Raw genomic sequence first — 18,680 nt, 5'->3', positions numbered from 1 at the left:
CTCATTTTAATCAAGATGACGTTGTTCTCCTAAAACAAACCACCATTCAGAGCATAACAAGGTACTGATGGGTTTTGTCTCGGTCAGGCATAGGCCACTGCATAAGCTGTGACAACTTGAACCAAACTCTCCTTTTTCTGAACCACACAGAAACCTTCCTGTGTGAGGCAGGCCATGAAGTCACGTTCCTTCACTGAAACTGACATTCCCTAAAATGTTCTTGCCTATTTAGTCCAACTCTGCTCTCTCATCATTATCCCACACAATTAAAGAAGAACTAACATAAACAAAAGCAATCACTGAAAAATATCTTCTGGTGGTCCTCACATAAAAAGTGGTCACTACGTTTGTCAAAATTCAGAGACATTATATGACATAAAGAGTGAACGCTAATATAAAGTATGGACTTTAATGAGTAATATTATATTGATATTGGCCCATCAATTATTGCAAATGCAATGCACTAAGGTAAGATGTCAGTAATAGGGGAAATTGGAGGTAGAGGGCTCATGGGGTATAAGAACACTGTACTTTTCACTCAATTTCTCTGTACGCCTAAAACTGCTAAAAAAATAAGTCTACTCATGTTCAAAAAGTGGTCACTATTACATGCTTACATTATTAGTTCTTTTTAGATTATCATCCAAATGAAAAGAAAAAATTTACCAATCTTGTATAGAAGTCTTAGACCTCCAAGAAGATGGCTGTGTATTTCAGGTTCCCTACTGTAGTTTAAGAAATGCTCACCCTGGCTGGTGTGGCTTTAGTGGATTGAGTGCTGGCCTGTGAACCAAAGAGTCTCCAACTTGATTCTCCAACTTGATTCAGTCGGGGCGCATGCCTGGGTTACAGGCCAGGTCCCCAGTTAGGGGGCGAGCGTGAGAGGCAACATTGATGTTTGTCTTCCTCTCTTCCAGCCTTCCCCCGCCCTAAAAATAAATAAATAAATAAAATCTCTTTAAAAAGAGCAAGAAATTCTGAAGTCAGGGGTTCAGGAATGGAATGGGGTATTCTGAAAAGCTCTAAGAGCTTCTTTCCTCAAAGTATTCCAGAAAATGTCTGGGAGGTCATCTTTCAAAGATGTTTTACTTGGGACTTTTGCTTTTGGAGAGAGGTCAGTACACATGATCTCTAATTCCAAGATTATATAATTTCAGTTTTTATGAAGATTTAACCCTAAATTACTTTGTTTTTAGCTCTATTTTTCACAGACAGTGCAGTGGTCTTATGCCAGAACCATAATGTGCTTAAACTTGTAGCTTTCTAAAGTCTTTTTTCTTATTCCCAGAACCCTGTCCAAATAGCGACGGTTTCACTTAGGCCAACCAATTGTCAATTTTTTGGTCCTGGGAAAGAATAACGAATAAAACCCGTTTTATTCCAGAGAACCCTGGTGGCATTTCTTGGTGATGGCCAATCACACTCCACTCCAAGCTGGGTGCCATAGTTACTGCTCCGTTTTACATCTCTGGGTAATTCACTTTCTAACTGTTCTCTTAGCAAGACCCTAGAAAACATTTCTACTCCGTTACTCCCTGTGGAAAATATTTTCGTCTAGGAATCTGGGGTTAAGACATCTGTAAAAGGCCTTTCGTATTTGTAAAATTAAAAAAAAACCACTTTTTATACTTTATTGAATTCATATGCATACATCATTGCTTATTTTTAGCAAACGACACTGGCAAATTAGAAGTTGTAACATCATTGGCATTGAGTACCTAAAATCTTTCCACGAAGTGTCAGTTGAGTCTTAATATTTAACCCTTTAATTGGGGTAGAAATCCTAAATCAGGATAGAATAGTTTGCCATTTAAATGTAAGGAAGCTGGGTCCCAGTCATAAACACGGGTGTCTGGCGGGGGCGAGAGGGGCGGAGTCTCGTAGACGCCCACGTTCCCCAGTTCCAGCCTCTCTCCCTCTTTCTCACCCAGGCAGCATTCTCTCCCCTACCTAGCTTGCAACCTCCAGAAAAGAGGATTGGCTAAGAGGCATAGCTTTTCGACTCCACCTACCGTCTGCTTCAAGAACTGCATTAACATTTCGGATATTTAGTCCCAAATCAATGACTCCTTCCAAGAGGAAATGTATTGAAATAGAAAGAAAGGTTATCCTTTCTTTTTATAATGGAAGAGTTAACATTCAAAGATTCCGGGGAATAGCCTGCAAGACGAGTCACCAAGGGAAACCTGTTCCTATTTCTATTTTGATTATTTCCAAAAGGGAGCCCTATTTATAAAAGATCACCACCAAAGTCAAAAGGTTCAAATAAGATGATGTTTTTCATGCAATAAGATCTACTACTCATTCTCAAGTTGAATTAAAGCAGTAATTTGATAACATGTCTCTTGGGAGATGTAAAATATTTGTTTTTATAATTGCTATCCCGGCGTGTTCCCTGTTTCAAAGCTGTTACGAGGTTTACATGTATGGTTTGTTTGGAACACAGTCTGAAAAAAGACAGAACACACCCCCTGATGTGTTGAGATCCTTCTTTCTTTATTTCAGTAGTAATTTATTTTTTCCCATACTTTCCCCAGTTTCAGGAAGGGGTGGGTTAGAGTCAGGGGCTTCCTGAAAGTTTCAGAACAAGAATTCAAATGAAGCTATGTGTTTAGAGGGGCCCCCTGAGAATTGTGTTTGGGAACATACCGACCCCATGTGGTATTATCTTTGCCACATATTACAGTTTTCTGTGAAATTTATTTTTAATCTTCAACAAAGCACGCCCATGTTTATCTTATGAAAAAGTGTAATAGTTTAAAACAAAACTTTCAAAAATAATTAAATATACAATGAATGCTGAAACATAAAAGTCAGACAGAATGTTACTTAACAAGAAAGAGCTTCCTAAAGATCAAGGGTTTGTTGTTTGTTTGATTTGCTGAAGACAAATAAGAAGTACTTTCACTCTGAGGGATTCTGATGGTGATTTAAGGAGGCCCCATCCCCACCAAGGTGAAGGCTGCCTACCCTTCTTATTCACAGAGCTGGGAAATTTACTGGCTGACACTAAAAAGATACACAGTGTGTTCAGAAGAATGAAATGCTGAGATTTGTTTGAAGACAGCATATGAGTCAAGCAAAGGGCATTTTTGAGCGTGCCTTTCAATCTGATCTAAAATTATGGAGGAAAGAAACAATACCTTGGGTGTTGCTTTATTTGGTGTTCAGGCAGAAAGCACACAGGGCAGCACCAAGCAGGAGAGAATTGCGTGGGCTGCTGTATTTCTCAACGAATGCGTATGCTTCCACATTCCAACCACCTCTGACTGCTTTTAGGGAATGAAAGCCCTTGTCCCGTGACTACCTACAGATTCTGTGTTCTCTTTAAGTCAGTTACGGACAGGGGTCAGAATAAAACAAGATGGAAGTAGAGTCTCAGTTCAGTTTGTGGTGGCCTGTAAGACATGGGTTTGTATAATGGTGGTCTCTCGCCTTATCAGCCAGAGCAACTCTGGATGGGGAAATATCTGGTTATTTCCAATCAGCAGCTGTCGGGTGGGCCGGATCAAGTCCTTCAGGAGTACCGTTCAAAGAGAAACAACAGTTCTTTCTATTTATCTTGTACAGGTCCCCCCAAACAGCTTCAAAGTGTGTGTGTGTGTGTGTGTGTGTGTGTGTGTTTTATGAAAGCTTCTGACAGCTCGTGCTGTGAGGGGTGAAAGGAGGAGGAAGGCCGTGAAGCAAAGCCTGACCCTGATAAACAGACAGAGTTGATGCTGAAGAGGGTTTTGTGGGGCCGGTTGTTCTTTAACACAGATGTCCCATCTACATGGGACTGAACTTAACTGCAGTGTGTACAAATGATGTCCATAACCTCAGAAAATCTTACAGAAAACAACAACAATGACAAGAAAGTCTTTCCTGGTTGGGAGAGCAGGAACGCAAATATTCCAAACACCCAAATTATGGCTTTGGAACAAATTGAGTCAGAAAATTACTTTGTTTTGCTTAGTTTACTTTAATGGGAGGAAGTATGGCAGAGCAGTGAAGTGAGGCAACTCAATTGTTCTTGTTTTAAAAATCATTTCATAGTATTGGTATCAATAACTGCTTGTGATTGTTGACATTGTATAAATACATATCCATCAGCACAGAAGGAAAGGTTATTCACAGATAGGATTGGAGGTAATAAAAGTAGTTTTTAAAGTATTGAAGACCGGTCAGGGGACTACTTTTATAAGGGAGGACTCAGGAAATAGGACTACTTATTTTGGTTAGAATAATTCTGTTATATCAGACTTTTAAGAGAATTGTTTTGGTTTGCAGAAAGACTTGAATTTGGATCATATCTATTCAATATGTTTTATACATAGGTTTTTATCCAGTTTCTCATGAGCTGCATAGGTGACCTTTTCAAAATCCTTCATTCCACCTACCACATGATTAATATTAATATTAATATTTGGACTGAGTCTACCACGGTTTCCCCAATGTTACTTTTATTGTTCCTTGTTGGTGTGGTGCAGGGGAACCTTTGACCTGAGTGCGGCCGATCCTAATGAGCAGAGGCCATCACGAGGTGGTCCTGCCATATCTCTGCTGGAAAACCACATCCTGATCTGCCCAATTTCTAGTGAGTAGAAATCCCGTAATTCTACCACCAAAATAGAATTTTAGAGACTTTTAATAAAAACATTATCTAGAGAAAATTATATCTAGGTCTTCCCTGACAAGTTTTATGATTTAGTGCTTTGCTTCTATAAACTAAAGTTAGAAACTCAGAGTGACTCATTTTTCTTTTGTGTGTGTACCTAAGTGTACAAGGAAGTCAGCTTCTGGTGTTGCTTTCTTTAAAGGAAAAAAAAAAGGACATGCTCCTTCTCAAGTATCCTTTTTAGGTCAGCAGTTTTGAAGAGCAAGACTGACTGGTACCCCAGCGGAAAGGGCCGATGCTCTGATTTGTCACGACTCCCTGTGCGTGGAGCTCTTCCATGGCTGGACAAAGGAAAACACTTGTTGTACTAATACTGAATGTGCTTCCTGTGTAAAGTAACCTTTAACTCTGTGGAGATCCCCCATGTTAATGACCAGGAACATAGTGGAAAGAGAAGGAAATCCAAGCACCTCACCGGCAGCCACTCTCCTCACCAGCTGGTCAAGCTGCAGCCCCCGTTGATGACAGAAGTGGCTGTTAAAGGCATGCTCAGTTGGGCTCCTGCTTCTCTTGTTTCTAAGGTACGACTATTTTAATTGTTTAAAATGTGATGCCATTTGGACCAGGAAGAAGGCTGAGCTCCATCAGTTAGAGATCGTGCGGTAGACAGACCAGGGAGTCCTCTTACTCATGCATCTGTCACCGGGACTGGGAAGTGTGGTCAACTGCAGGACCAGCTCTCAGCCCCCAGGTCAGACTATAGGCTTCTGCGTTTCCATGTCTTTATTATAGAAACACTGTTGAGTCTACAGTGACCGTCCTGGCCATGAGACTCTCTCTTCCTATGCAAAGCTTAAAATGGGATTCCCTACACTGAATGAGGGGGAAAACCCTGCAGTGTTCGGAGAGAGAAACACTAATCAAGCATTTCTGAGCTTTTCCAAGCCCCTGCAATAGCCCAGCTTTTTAAGTTCTGTGGAAAGTGTGTCTGTTGTGGTGGAGAAAGAGGTCACAACATGCTTTCAGGGCTTCCCTTGCAAGCTGACACTTGTGTTCTGCAGGACACCATCGCATCCTGTCTCAGCAACTACACCTTAGAAATGCATTTGCTGTTCCCAGAGTACAGCTTTCCACAGGTGGGTGAATGGCATACCTGCCTCCAAGACAGTTTGCAACCTGCTCCTTCTTAATAAAAGACATGTTTACTTCTTAAGACAACTGAGTTGGTTGGGGGAAGAGCAACAACTTCTTTCATCTCTTTCTCATTCTGGATTCTCTCTCTCCCTCCTATTTCTTCTTCTTCCTCACTTACATCTGCAACTCCCTCCAGCCAGATCATCCAATTTATCTTGACTCACCCCAGCTAAGCCTCCTTTTCTCTAAGAATGAATGATCTGTTTCAGTGAATGCAGACCAAACCTAATGACTCGGAGCCCTGTGTTCACGTCTGAGAGTGCATTGCTGGGTCCCAAAACCCCAGCTAAGTCTGACACACACACGGTGTAGTGGGACGGACACTACCTGGTACCCTAGTAGGTATTTGGTAACTATTTATCAACTTTTGCTTGATATTTGATGTTGGATGGGGAATTGAACACCGGTTAGGAACCACGAGAGCCAGGCTTTGTCAGCAACCTTTGACAGTCTCCTGGCCTCTCTGGGTTTACGATTTCCTAGCTTTCTAAAAAGGAATTTTACTTTCGTGATCCTTGAAAGAGGGTATCCATGCCCCTAGATAGAAGCATTCAGGATCGTATCAGAGGATGTACAAAGCCAGAAGAGAAATCTCTTCCTAGAATATCAGTTTCACTTGAGGTTAAGTAACCTGAGAGTTTGGTTTTCTGTGGTTACATAAAATCATACAAAGATACAGTTGGTACTTCTGATATGTAGGGTGCGTGAGTTTTATATCTGCAGTCCAGTTTTGAATTGTGACCACAGATTGCCCCTCTACCCTCACTCCCTGTTCAGGTTCACTTTCCTCTGCTTTTCGGTTTTGGAGAACTCTAAGAAGTATTGTTAGGTGTGAGGTACTCTCCCCTTTGGCTTCTGTTTCTTTCCTATTCTGAAAGTGCTATTTCTGAGGGATCTCCCCCAAGCCCAGGCTCCGATTACCACCTGTATGCTGATGTCTCACTCATTTATATACCTGCTCTGAGCACCAAAATCCTGCTTATGCAGCTGCTCATTTGGGACTCCCTTTTGGATATCTCCAAGTTGCAAACCTTACATGTCTGAAGCAGGACTCACAATTTCCTTCCCAAACCTAGTATCTTTCCAACATTCCATATCTGAGTAAATGCTGCTATATCCATTAAGTTGCACAAGTGATAACCTTGAGTCATCCCGGACATTTCCTTTACCATATTTCCTATACCAAATCCATCTCTAGAACTTGTGAGTGTTGACTTCTAAGTAGCTCTCAAATCCACCTTCTCTCCATCTTCAAGCTTCTTCCACCCCTTAGTTTTAGCTTCCTTACTGTTCTATGCCACATCCTGTTATGGCTCCTCTGCCTACAGGACCCTGCACGCTCTGGCCTCACACCCACCTCCGCCAGCCTCAGCTTCTGTTCCAGCCGCACTCGCCTTCTTCCAGTCCTTATGCTCCCCCGACTCCATCTCACCGCAGGACCTTTGCCCTGCTTACTTTTGCTTGCTTCTCACTCAGTTAACATCTGCTCATCTATCAGCCTTCCGTTAATTTCTGCTCATCAGATAAGTCTTTTCTGACCTCAGTGACTTGTTCAAATCTCTTTTTTTAGGACCATTTATTTCTCTTTTGTGGTACTTACTGGAGCTATACTTTTTGTTTGATTATTTGATCGATGTGTAGCCCCCCCCTTCCCCCACGGCTAAAATTCCATGAGAACAGGACATTAGGCAGGCATTAGGGCCCCAGAAGCCAGCATAGTAGACACTTTCATCATAAATGTTGGTGATCCAATGAATACAGAAGTTATTCATTAGCAAAGGAATAGAGACTATTGATAAACACTATCAATAATAATGAGTTAATACAGAGAAGACTTTTGTGACTCTAAATTGTCATTCATTTATTACATTCTGTTTAGAGTGATCGTTGAGGCTATTTTTCAAACATCAAATGCAAGTCATTTGAATATAGTGCACAGATTTATGGAGGCAAAAATGCAATGAGCATTTGAAGTCAAGCACTCAGATGCTACAGGGGAGTCCAACCTGCAGCCCACAGGCCACATGTGGCCCAGGATGGTTATGAATGCAGCCCAACAAAAAATCATAAATTTACTTAAAACCTTTTGTTTCTGCTTATCAGTTTTTGTTAGTGTTTGTGTACTTAATGTGTGGCCCAAGACAGTTCTTATTCTCTTTCCAGTGTGACCCAAAGACACCAAAAGGTTGGACAGCCCTGCAACCAGAACTGCCAATCTTTCAATGGCTGCTATACCAGGGCGTTCAACCGAAAGAGGAGTAGTTTTTGTGCAAATACATAAACTGGACTTTTCATATATCCTAGCCAATTAAATTAATTATTTTCTCATACGTGCATGACTTTTGTTTTAACAAGATAACTACATTTTCATGGATTTCTACCTAAAGCAAATCTCCTTAGAGTAGTGTAACATGGGATGGCAGCAACAAAAATAATTTTTAATAATTTCACATGAAGCCCATGTTGGCGTGGCTCAGTGGATTAAGCACCAGCCTGCACATGGAAAGGACACTGGTTCGGTTCCCAGTCAGGGCATGTGCCTGGGTTGTGGGCCTGTCCCTAACTGGGGGTGTGAGAGTCAGCCAATCAATGTCTCTCACACACCCTGATGTTTCTCTCCCTTTCTTTCTCCTTCCTTTCCCCTTTCTCTAAAAATAAATAAGTAAAATGTTTAAAAATATATAATTTTACTTTTAAGACCCCAGACTGTTTAAATGATAATATGAGTCACAACACTAAGTGTTAAAGGTAATCCCAGTATACATTTGTATATATATTTCCAAATAAATGTTCAGTTGAAAGGAAAAATCTCACAAAATTGTCTCTAATCAATGATTAAACTCTTCTTATTAGTCATGAATTAAGGCATATGCTAAAAGACAAAACACATTTGCTAAGTATATGATACAAAATGATATAGTAGTCACTTGAAAAACATTATTGTTTATTTACTTTGTTACAATGTTCTGTTGCACTTCACAGGACACATAAAGTATCACGTTTTAAGATTATATTTGGATGCAACATAATCCCTGACCAAAGAATACACATTAAACAAAAAAGGCAATTCTTATTCTCCTATAGCATGAAGCCTAGAAGTAGACAAGCCAGTTCTCACTGAGGTTATATCAAGGACAAGGGTTTTTTCTCTCTTGTTTCTCCATTCTTGTGTTTGTCACCTTATGATTTCAAGGTGATTCTGAAAGCTCTGCATCTCATAACTGCATCCAAACAAAGAGGTGGAGGGGGGCTAGTTGGAGGGCAGGCAAGGGTAAAATGTGACTCTTTCAGAGTAGCTCTCATTTTATCATGGAAATTTCCATGTGGCCCCGAAACTCAAGGTAGGCTAAATGAAAATGCATTCACACCAAGACACATTGTGGTCCAATGTGGACAAAGAGAAAAATCTTAAAGTAGTGAGAGAGAAAAATACAGATTACTCACAAGGGTACAACATGTATTTGGCATACTTATTAATAGCAAAAATGGATGAAGAGCGTGGAATAATATTTTCAAAATATAGAGAGAAAATAACTGATGCTCTAGATTCCTATACCCAGCAAAACTATCTTTTAAGAATGAGGGCAAAATAAAAATATTCCTGACAAACCCCAAGTGAGAGTTTACTGGTACTGACTAGAGGAACTTCTATAAGATATACATAAAGATGAAGAAAACTCATTCCAGAAAGATCTGAAATCCAAAACAAATAGCAAAAAAGTAATAAACACACCAGTAAATCTAAACAACAAAAATATTTTAATTGCCGAATTAAAAATTAACATAGAAATAAGATATTGATAACAATGGCATATAAGTTAGAAGGAGGTAATCAGGAGTAAGGCTTGCAAAGGTCTATACTTTGTTCACAAAGGTAAAACAGTGACCGACTGATGACTTATTAAATTACACATACACATTATGTTTAAAAGTCTACGACACTCTATAGAATATTTAAAACGACAACAATGAACAAAAACAACAAAAAACCCCAAACATATAAGCTCCAAACTAATAAAGGGAAATAACAGATTAAGAAAAAATAAAATATAAACTATAATCTAACAAATCAAGAAAAAAGAATATAGAAACAGCAGAAATATAGAATGCATAAAATAAGGCAGTAGCAATGGAATCCAAATATATTATTTTTTTGATATTTTACATTATTTTGTTTTTTGAATCTCAAAGTTTGTGATGTACATTATAGAAAAAACAGAACATATAGAAGAAATATATTTATTTATTTTATTTTTTACAGTTGTATTAATTTTATTAATTTTTAAATTTTATTTAGTTATTTTTCAAGTACAGTTTTTTGTCTGTTTCTCCCATCCCAGCCCTCCCCCCCGCCCCATGCTCCCCACCTCCCTCCCATTTCCACCCCCCTTAGTTCTCGTCCCTGTGTCCTTCCTATTTGTTCCTCCAAATTCCTCCCCTTTTTTCCCCTTAAATTCCCTTCCCTCTCCCCTCTGGTCACTGTCTCCCTGTTCTCTATTTCAGTGTCTTTGTTTTTATTCTGTTTGCTTGTTTGTTTTGTTATTTAGCTTCCTGTTAAAGGTGAGATCATATGGTATTTGTCCTTCAATGCCTGGCCTATTTCACTCAGCATAAAGCTTTCCAGTTCCATCCATGTTGTTGCAAAGGGTAGTAGCTCCTTCTTTCTCTCTGCTGCATAGAATTCCATTGTGTATATGTACCACAATTTTTTGATCCATTCATTTACTGATAGGCACCTAGGTTGCTTCCAGCACTTGGCTATTGTAAATTATGCTGCTATGAACATTGTGATGCATAGGTTCTTTGAAATTGATGTTTTAGGATTCTTGGGATATAATCCTAGCAGTGGAATTGCTGGGTCAAAAGGCAGGTCAATTTTTATTTTTCTGAGAAAATTGCATACTGTTTTCCGTAATGGTTGTACCAGTCTGCAATCCTGCCAACAGTGAACTAAGGACCCCTTTTCCCCATAACCTCTGCAGCATTTGTTGTTGGTTGCTTTGTTTATGATAGCCATCCTGACTGGTGTAAAGTGGTATCTCATTGTGGTTTTAATTTGCATCTCTCTGATAGCTAACGATATTGAGCATCTCTTCACGTGTCTCTGGATGTTCTGTATGTCCTCCTTGGAGAAGTGTCTGTTCAAGACCTTTTCCCATTTTTTAATTGGGTTGCTTGTCTTCTTAGAGTGGAGTCATGTAAGTTCTTTGTATATTTTGGACATTAAACGTTTGTCTGGGGTATCATTGGCAAATATGTTTTCCCATACAGTTGGTTGTCTTTTTAATTTAATATTGTTTTCTTTAGCCACACAGAGGCTTTTTATTTTGATTAGATCCCATTTCTTTATATTCCTTGCTCTGGGGGACATATTGGTAAAAATGTTGCTGTGTGAAATATCTGAGATTTTCTTGCCAATGTTCTCCTCTAGGACTTTACTGGTGTCATGGCTTATATTTAAGATTTTTATCCACCTTGAATTTATTTTGGTGTATGGTGTAAGTTGGTGCTCAAGTTTCATTTTTTTGCACGTAGTTGTCCAGTTCTCCCAACAACATTTGTTGAAGAGGCTATCTTTACTCCATTTTATGTTACTGCCCCCTTCGTTGAATATTAATTGACTGTAGAGAGTTGGGTTGATTTCTGGACTCTCTGTTCTGTTCCATTGGTATATGTGCCTGTTTTTATGCCTGTACCAGGCTGTTTTGATTACAGTGGCCTTGTAATACAGTTTGATATCAGGTATTGTGATCCCCCCTACTTTGTTCTTCTTTCTCAAAAGAGCAGCTGCTAATTGGGCTCGTTTATGGTTCCATATAAATTTTTGAAGTGTTTGTTCTATGTCTGTGAAATATGCCATTGGTACTTTAATAGGTATTGCATTGAATGTGTATATTGGTTTGGGTAGTATGGACATTTTGATTATGTTAATTCTTCCAATCCATGAACAAGGTATATGTTTCCATTTGTTTATGTCTTCCTTGATTTCTTTCTTCAGGGCTGTGTAGTTTTCTGCATACAGGTCTTTTACCTCCTTAGTTAGGTTTATTCCCAGATATTTTATTTTTCTTTTTGCTATATTGAATGGGATTTTACCCTCTATTTCTGCTTCTGCTGATTCATTGTTGGTATACAAAAATGCCTTTGATTTCCGGATATTGACTTTGAACCCGCTTTTTGCCAAATTCATTAATTAGTTTGAGCAGTTTTTGGGTACAGTCTATAGGATTTTCCATGTACACTATCATGTCATCTGCAAACAGTGACAGTTTTGCTTCATCCTTTACTATTTGGATGCCTTTTATTTCCTTTTCTTGCCTGATCGCTGTGGCTAAATCTTCCAATACTATATTGAATAGAAGTGGTGAAAGTGGACATCCTTGTCTTGTTCCTGATCATAGTAGAAAAGATTTTAGTTTTTGCCCATTGAGTATGATGTTGGCTGTAGGTCTCTCATATATGGCCTTTATTATATTGAGGAATGCTCCCTCTATTCCCACTTTGCTGAGTGTTTTTATCATAAATGGGTGTTGTACCTTATCAAAAGCTTTTTCCGCATCTGTTGATATGATCATGTGATTTTTGTCTTTGCTTTTGTTTATGTGGTGTATTACATTTACTGATTTGCGAATATTGAACCATCCTTGCATCCCTGGGATTAATCCCGCTTGGTCATGATGTATGATCTTTTTGATATATTGTCGGAGGCAATTTGCCAATATTTTGTTGAGGATTTTAGCATCTATGTTCATCAGCGATATAAGCCTGAAGTTTTCTTTGTTGTGTCTCTATCTGGCTTTGGAATTAGGATGATGCTGGCTTCATAAAAAGAATTTGGGAGTTTTCCATCCTTCTGGAATTTTTTGAATAGTCTGCAGAGAATAGGGGTTAGTTCTTCCTTAAATGCTTTGTAGAATTCTCCTGTGAAACCATCTGGTCCAGGGCTTTTGTATTATGAGTTTTTTGATTACTGCTTCCATTTCTTTTGCTGTTATTGGTGTATTTAGATTTTCTGCCTCTTTTTCATTGAGTTTTGGAAGATTGTATTTTTCTAGAAATGTGTCCATTTCCCCTAGGTTTTCAAATTTCTTGGCATACAGTTCTTCATAGTAATTTCTTACAATCCTTTCTATTTCTGTGGTATCAGTTGTAATCTCTCCTCTTTCATTTCTGATTGTGTTTATTTGTGTCCTCTCTCTTCTTTTCTTGATGAGCCTACTTAAAGGCTTGTCTATTTTGTTTATCTTCTCAAAGAACCAACTCCTGGATTCATTGATCCTTAGAATTGTGCTTTTAGTCTTTATGTTATTTAATTCTGCTCTAATCTTGGTTATTTCCTTTCTTCTGCTTGCTCTGGGCTGTCTTTGTTGTCATTCCTCGAGTTCTTGCAGGCGTAGCATTAGGTTTGTTTGTTTGAAATGTTTCTGTCTTCTTTAGGTAGGCCTGTATTGCTATAAACTTCCCTCTCAGGACTCCCTTGGCTGTGTCCCATAAGTTTTGGGTTGCTGTGAGATCATTTTCATTTGTTTCCAGAAACGTTTTGATTTCTTCCCTAATTTATTCTTGACCCATTCGTTGTTTAATAGCATACCATTCAGTCTCCCTGATTTTGGGTGCTTTCGGTTTTTTCCTTTGGGGTTGGTTTCCAATTTCAGTCCCTTATGGTCAGAGAAGATGCTTGGTATGATTTAAATTTTCTTGAATTTTTTGAGGCTCCTTTTGTGTCCTATCATGTGGTCTATCTTTGAAAATGTTCCATGTGCATTTGAAAAGAATGTGTATGTAGCTTCTTTGGGATGAAAGGCTCTATATATATATCAGTTAAGTCCATTTCATGTAGGGTGTTGTTTAATGCCACAATATCTTTGTTGATATTTTGTTTGGAAGATCTGTTCATTTTTGATAGTGGGGTGTTAAAATCCCCTACTATAATTGTGTTGCTGTCAATATCTTTCTTGAAGTCCTCTAAGATTTTCTTAATATATTTGGGTGCCCCTATGTTTGGTGCATATATGTTTACGATGTTAATGTCTTCTTGGTGGATTCTTCCTTTGAGTATTATGAAGTGACCTTCTGGGTCTCTATGGCCCTTTTGTTGAAATCTATTTTGTCCAATATGAGAATTGCTACCCCAGCTTTTTTTTCTTGTCCGTTTGCTTGGAAAATTTGTTTCCAGCCTTTCACTTTTAGTCTGTGATGGTCTTTTGTCTTAAGCTGGGTTTCTTGTAGGCAGCATATGTGTGTGTCATGCTTTCTTATCCATTGAGCTATTCTGTGTCTTTTGATTGGAGCATTTAATCCATTTACGTGTAAGGTTATTATTGATAGGTACTTATTCATTGCCATTTTTGTACCTGTGTTCTTCTGTTTCCCTCTTTTCCTTCCTTTCCTTAAAGCAGTCCTTTTAGTATTTCTTATAGAGCTTGTTTGGTGGAGGCGTATTCTTTTAGACTTCTTTTGTCTTGGAAGCTCTTTATTTGGCCTTCTATCTTGATTGAGAGCCTTGCTGGGTAAAGTAGCCTTGGTTGTAGGCCTCTGGTTCTCATTACTTGGAATATTTCTTGCCATTGTCTTCTTGCTTGGAGTGTTTCCATTGAGAAGTCAGTAGCTAACCTTATTGGGGCTCCCTTGAATATTACTTCTTTTTTCTCCCTTGCTGCCTTTAAGATTCTCTCTTTGTCTTGGAATTTTGCCATTTTAATGATAATGTGTCTTGAATTGGGCTTCTTTGGGTTCCTCTTGATTGGGACTCTCTGTGATTCCTGGATTTGTGTGACTTATTCTCTCATCAAATTAGGAACATTTTCTCACATTACTCTTTCAAATACCTTTTCTAACCCTTATTCTTCTTCTTGTCCTTCTGGTATTCCTATTATTCGGATATTATTACGTTTCATATCGTCTTGCATTTCTCTTAATCCTGCTTCATTCTTTCTGAGCCTCTTTTCATTTTCTTGCTATTTCTGTGAGATGCTTTCTACTTTGTCCTCCAACTCGCAAATCCTATCCTTCGCCTCATCTGTCCTACTTTTGAAACTATCTACTGTGTTCTTCAATTCGGAAACTGTATTCTTCATTTCCTCTTGTCCCTTGCTGATAGTTTCTATTTCCTTTTTCATGTTGATATAGTTTTCAGAGAGATCATTGTAACTCCCCTGTAGTTTCTGGTAGTTCATTGTGAGCTCTTTGAACTTCGTAATAACCAGTGTTTTGAATTCACTATCTGATAGTTGATTAGCTTCTATATAATCTAACATTCTTTCTGAAGTTTCTGCTTTTTCTTTCATTTGGGGATTGTTTCTTTGTCTTCCCATTGTTTGAGACTCTTCTTGGTAGTCTCAGCTTCTAAAATTGATCTGTTCTGACTCCCTGGGTTTATGGTGTGAACTTCTGTGGTATGATACCTGTGAAGTTCAGTGGTGCAGACTCCTTCAGGTATCTGGATGTTCTCCATCTCCACCTACTCTCACGATTGTCCTCATGCTGGTCCCCGCACTGGTCACCCACCACTGCTGAGTGTCCTGGCTCCTGTAGCCGACTCCTCCAGGGCCCAGACCCATCGCTATGGCAACAGCACATTGGCCTCCAGTGTCCTGGCTCCTGTAGCTGACTCTGCTGCTGTCTGGTGTTTCAGCGTTGGTCACAATCTCTGGTCTTTTAATTTTATAAATGCTGGGTAACCGGTGGTTTATTGTGCTGTTGCTCTATAGATCTGCCAGGATTTTCACCCACAAATACGGGAGCTAGAATCTGCTCCACCCTGCTCTGCCGCCATCTTCCCAGCATCCCCAGAAGTAATATATTTAAAATGAGAATCTTCTCACTGAGATGGAACAAAGCTAACTAGCTTCAGTGTTTTGTGACTGTGTGTTCAGCAACTCCCTGACACAATGATCCAAGTACTGTAAGACAGAAGTGACCTAAAATCCTTTATGAAAAAGAATAAACTATTAAATGCATTAGATACCATTCAAAATATGTGAATGCTATTTATTTTTAAAGTCACAAAACTTTACCAAGATAATTTTGTTGCTGACATACACTATTCATTTTTATTTCTGCATATTACTCCTTATATAAATATACCACAATTTATTTATCCATTCATATATTTAATGTCCAATTAGGTTGCATCCAATTTTTGGCTATTAGGAACAGTAATTACTTGAGTATGATTTTATGTATCTTTGAACACAAATATACATTTCTGTTGGGTATTTGGAGTGAAACAGAGGATCAACTTAAAGTAGAAGCTGCTAAAGAATTTTCCAAAGTAGTTGTATCAATTTAGTCTCCCACCAGCAAGATACAAGAATTCTACTTGTTCTCTACTTTTTTTAACAGTCGTTCAATTACAGTTGTCCCCATTCTCCCCTAACAGCTCTCCCCGGCCCTACCCACTGCCACCTCCCACATTCAATCCTAGCTCCCCTCTGCTGTCTTTGTCCATAGGTCCTTTATACACATTCCTTGGAAATCCAAATACATTAAAATAACAATAAGTGTAAAAAGACTATATTATTTATCAGATTATACAAAAAGCAAAGTCTTGCCACATGTTGTTTATAAGAGACACATGTAAAACAAGTAAGTTCACAGAAGAGTTGAAAGTAAAAAGGTAAAACCATTTAATAAATATTAACCAAGAGAAAATATGTATAAATATATTATCAGAGAAATTAAAATATTGGGTTGGCCAAAATGTCCATCTAGTTTTTTCCATAAGATAAAAGATACATTTTTCATTTTCACCAATAACTTTATTGATTTGGATATTTTGAGTATATCAGCTATCTCTCACTATTGACTTCTAGTGGGTAGAGGCCGGGGGATGCTGCTATATATCTTCCAATGCATCAGACAGCCCCACAGCAAAGAATTATTTAGCCAAAATGTCAGTAGTACCAAGAAACTTCTCAAACCATTTTGACACATTCAATCAGTCACAGCACCTTCTCCATACACTGTACAATTCTTGCATTTCAGTTTTGTTTTTACCTTTCTTAAAATAATAAAGCAAAATATGCTAAACATGTTACATATTTTCTTCCATATTAAATATTAAAATGGCTGTACAGAAATTTACCAATTTTGATAGTTTTTTAATGAACACTGATATAATGCCTATTACAATCTAACAAAATTGTTTCAAATGAAGTTAAAGACAACTAAGTGCTCCTAGATCCATCTTATGGGGAAAACTAAATGAACCTTTTGACTAGCCCAGTACTTTAAGGCAAAAGCATTACTAGAGATGGTTCATTACCTATGGAGGAAAGTCCAATTCATTAGAAGATATAAACAATTCTAAACTTGCATACTTCTAATAATAGAGCTTCAAAAAATACCAAGCAAAAATATATATAAGAAACAAGAAAAAGAAACTGACAAATACACCATTAGTGGAATAGACTTTAATGAATCTTTGTCAGAAATTGACAAGATAAAAGAGATGCAAAGATGGTGGCAAGATAGGCAGGAGAAGAGTCCACTTTCCCGTGCTCAGGGGAGGAACACCTAGCTGATCTTCTGAGGAACAGGTAATCCCAGCATATATGAAGATTGGAAGGACATTAAAAATTGTCCTTTAAAATTGTAGAGGACATAGAAAAATCAGACAAGAAGGAAAATGCTTCAGGACAATAAGGTCCCTGGGAACAGTACAGGGACCAGGGCAGCTGCAGCCCCAGGTCAGGCGCCCACCAGGTCTGCTGCAGGATTCTTGGGGAATAGCCAGGGACTCCCTCCCCTGCCAAACAAGCTTTGAGCAGCACCAGGAGGAACCTCGATGCTGAAGTTACAGGGGGGGAATAAGGACGAAGTGGCAAACACACAGGGACGGTGTGCACCCCTGAGACTGTGGACGCTGGCTGGGAAGAGTTGGGCAGTGCCAGACCTCCACCTGAATAGTCCCTGGTCTGGTTGGAGAGTGGGGCTGGGTGAGAAGCCAGGAGCTTGTTTGGAGCGGCAGGCTTGAACAGGAGGAATTTTTCAAAAAGAAAAAGCAAAGAAAGAGGCACTCGGTGGTTGTTTGGGGAATTCTCTGCAGCCACAGCCACAGCCACAGCCGCAGCCGCCGCAGCAGCCGCCCCCACCTCCTGTGCCCCTACCCCTGCCCGGCCCTGACCTCAGGCCCACAACCCTGGGATAGCGCACACCCCATCCCATGGTCTGGCGGCTGCCTGTCTAGCCCCCGAAGCGGAGGCCAAGTGCTCAGGCCCGCAGCTCCAGGATGGAGTGCACCTGAACCCACCATTCAGAGGCACCTCCCACCCGACACCTGTGCCCAGGGCCCTGCAGTGCTGACTTGCTCTCTAAGAGGAAGGTGGAGACGCACCTGTAGACAAGAGCTGCAGGCGTCAGGGAGTCAGCAATTGGCAAAGACTTAACTCAGTGGGGTGGTGGGGGTGGGGGGGGTGGGCGGCTGAACTAGCCTGAAGGGGCACTGAGAGTCCCTAGCATCTAGGATAGCAAAGAGCGAGGTGGCATGTGTTGCCCCTGATCAGTGCGCCTGAAGGACAGCCCAGCTGGTGGACTGAAGGTGTAGGCTGGGTGCAGAAGGGCACTGGGGGGCCTGGCAGTAAACTGAGGAACTGGGCTGGAGGCTGGGCAACTGCGAAGAGTGCAAGCACTGCTCAGGGAGAAACCAATCCCCCCTCAGCCTGCTGCACCCAGGAAGACTGGCGGAACTGGCTTGGCTGTTTTAAAGCCAGCAGACGGCTTCTTTTGTTTAACTTCCTTCTTCATTTTTTTCCTTCTTCCTTCCTTTTTTTTTTTAATTCCCACAAGTGAGACAATAAAACCTGGAGCTGTGAAAAGACCAGAGTTAGACCCTGAGAGAGGTCATCCCAACAACTGAGACAGTGAAACAAATTTCACTTTGCTACCA

Source organism: Artibeus jamaicensis, unplaced genomic scaffold (assembly GCF_021234435.1).
Source record: "Artibeus jamaicensis isolate MK-2021 breed Jamaican fruit bat unplaced genomic scaffold, CSHL_Jam_final contig_793, whole genome shotgun sequence".
Classification (NCBI taxonomy): Eukaryota; Metazoa; Chordata; class Mammalia; order Chiroptera; family Phyllostomidae; genus Artibeus; species Artibeus jamaicensis.
The sequence above is the reverse complement of the archived record's forward strand: the minus strand, read 5'-3'. Positions refer to the sequence as shown.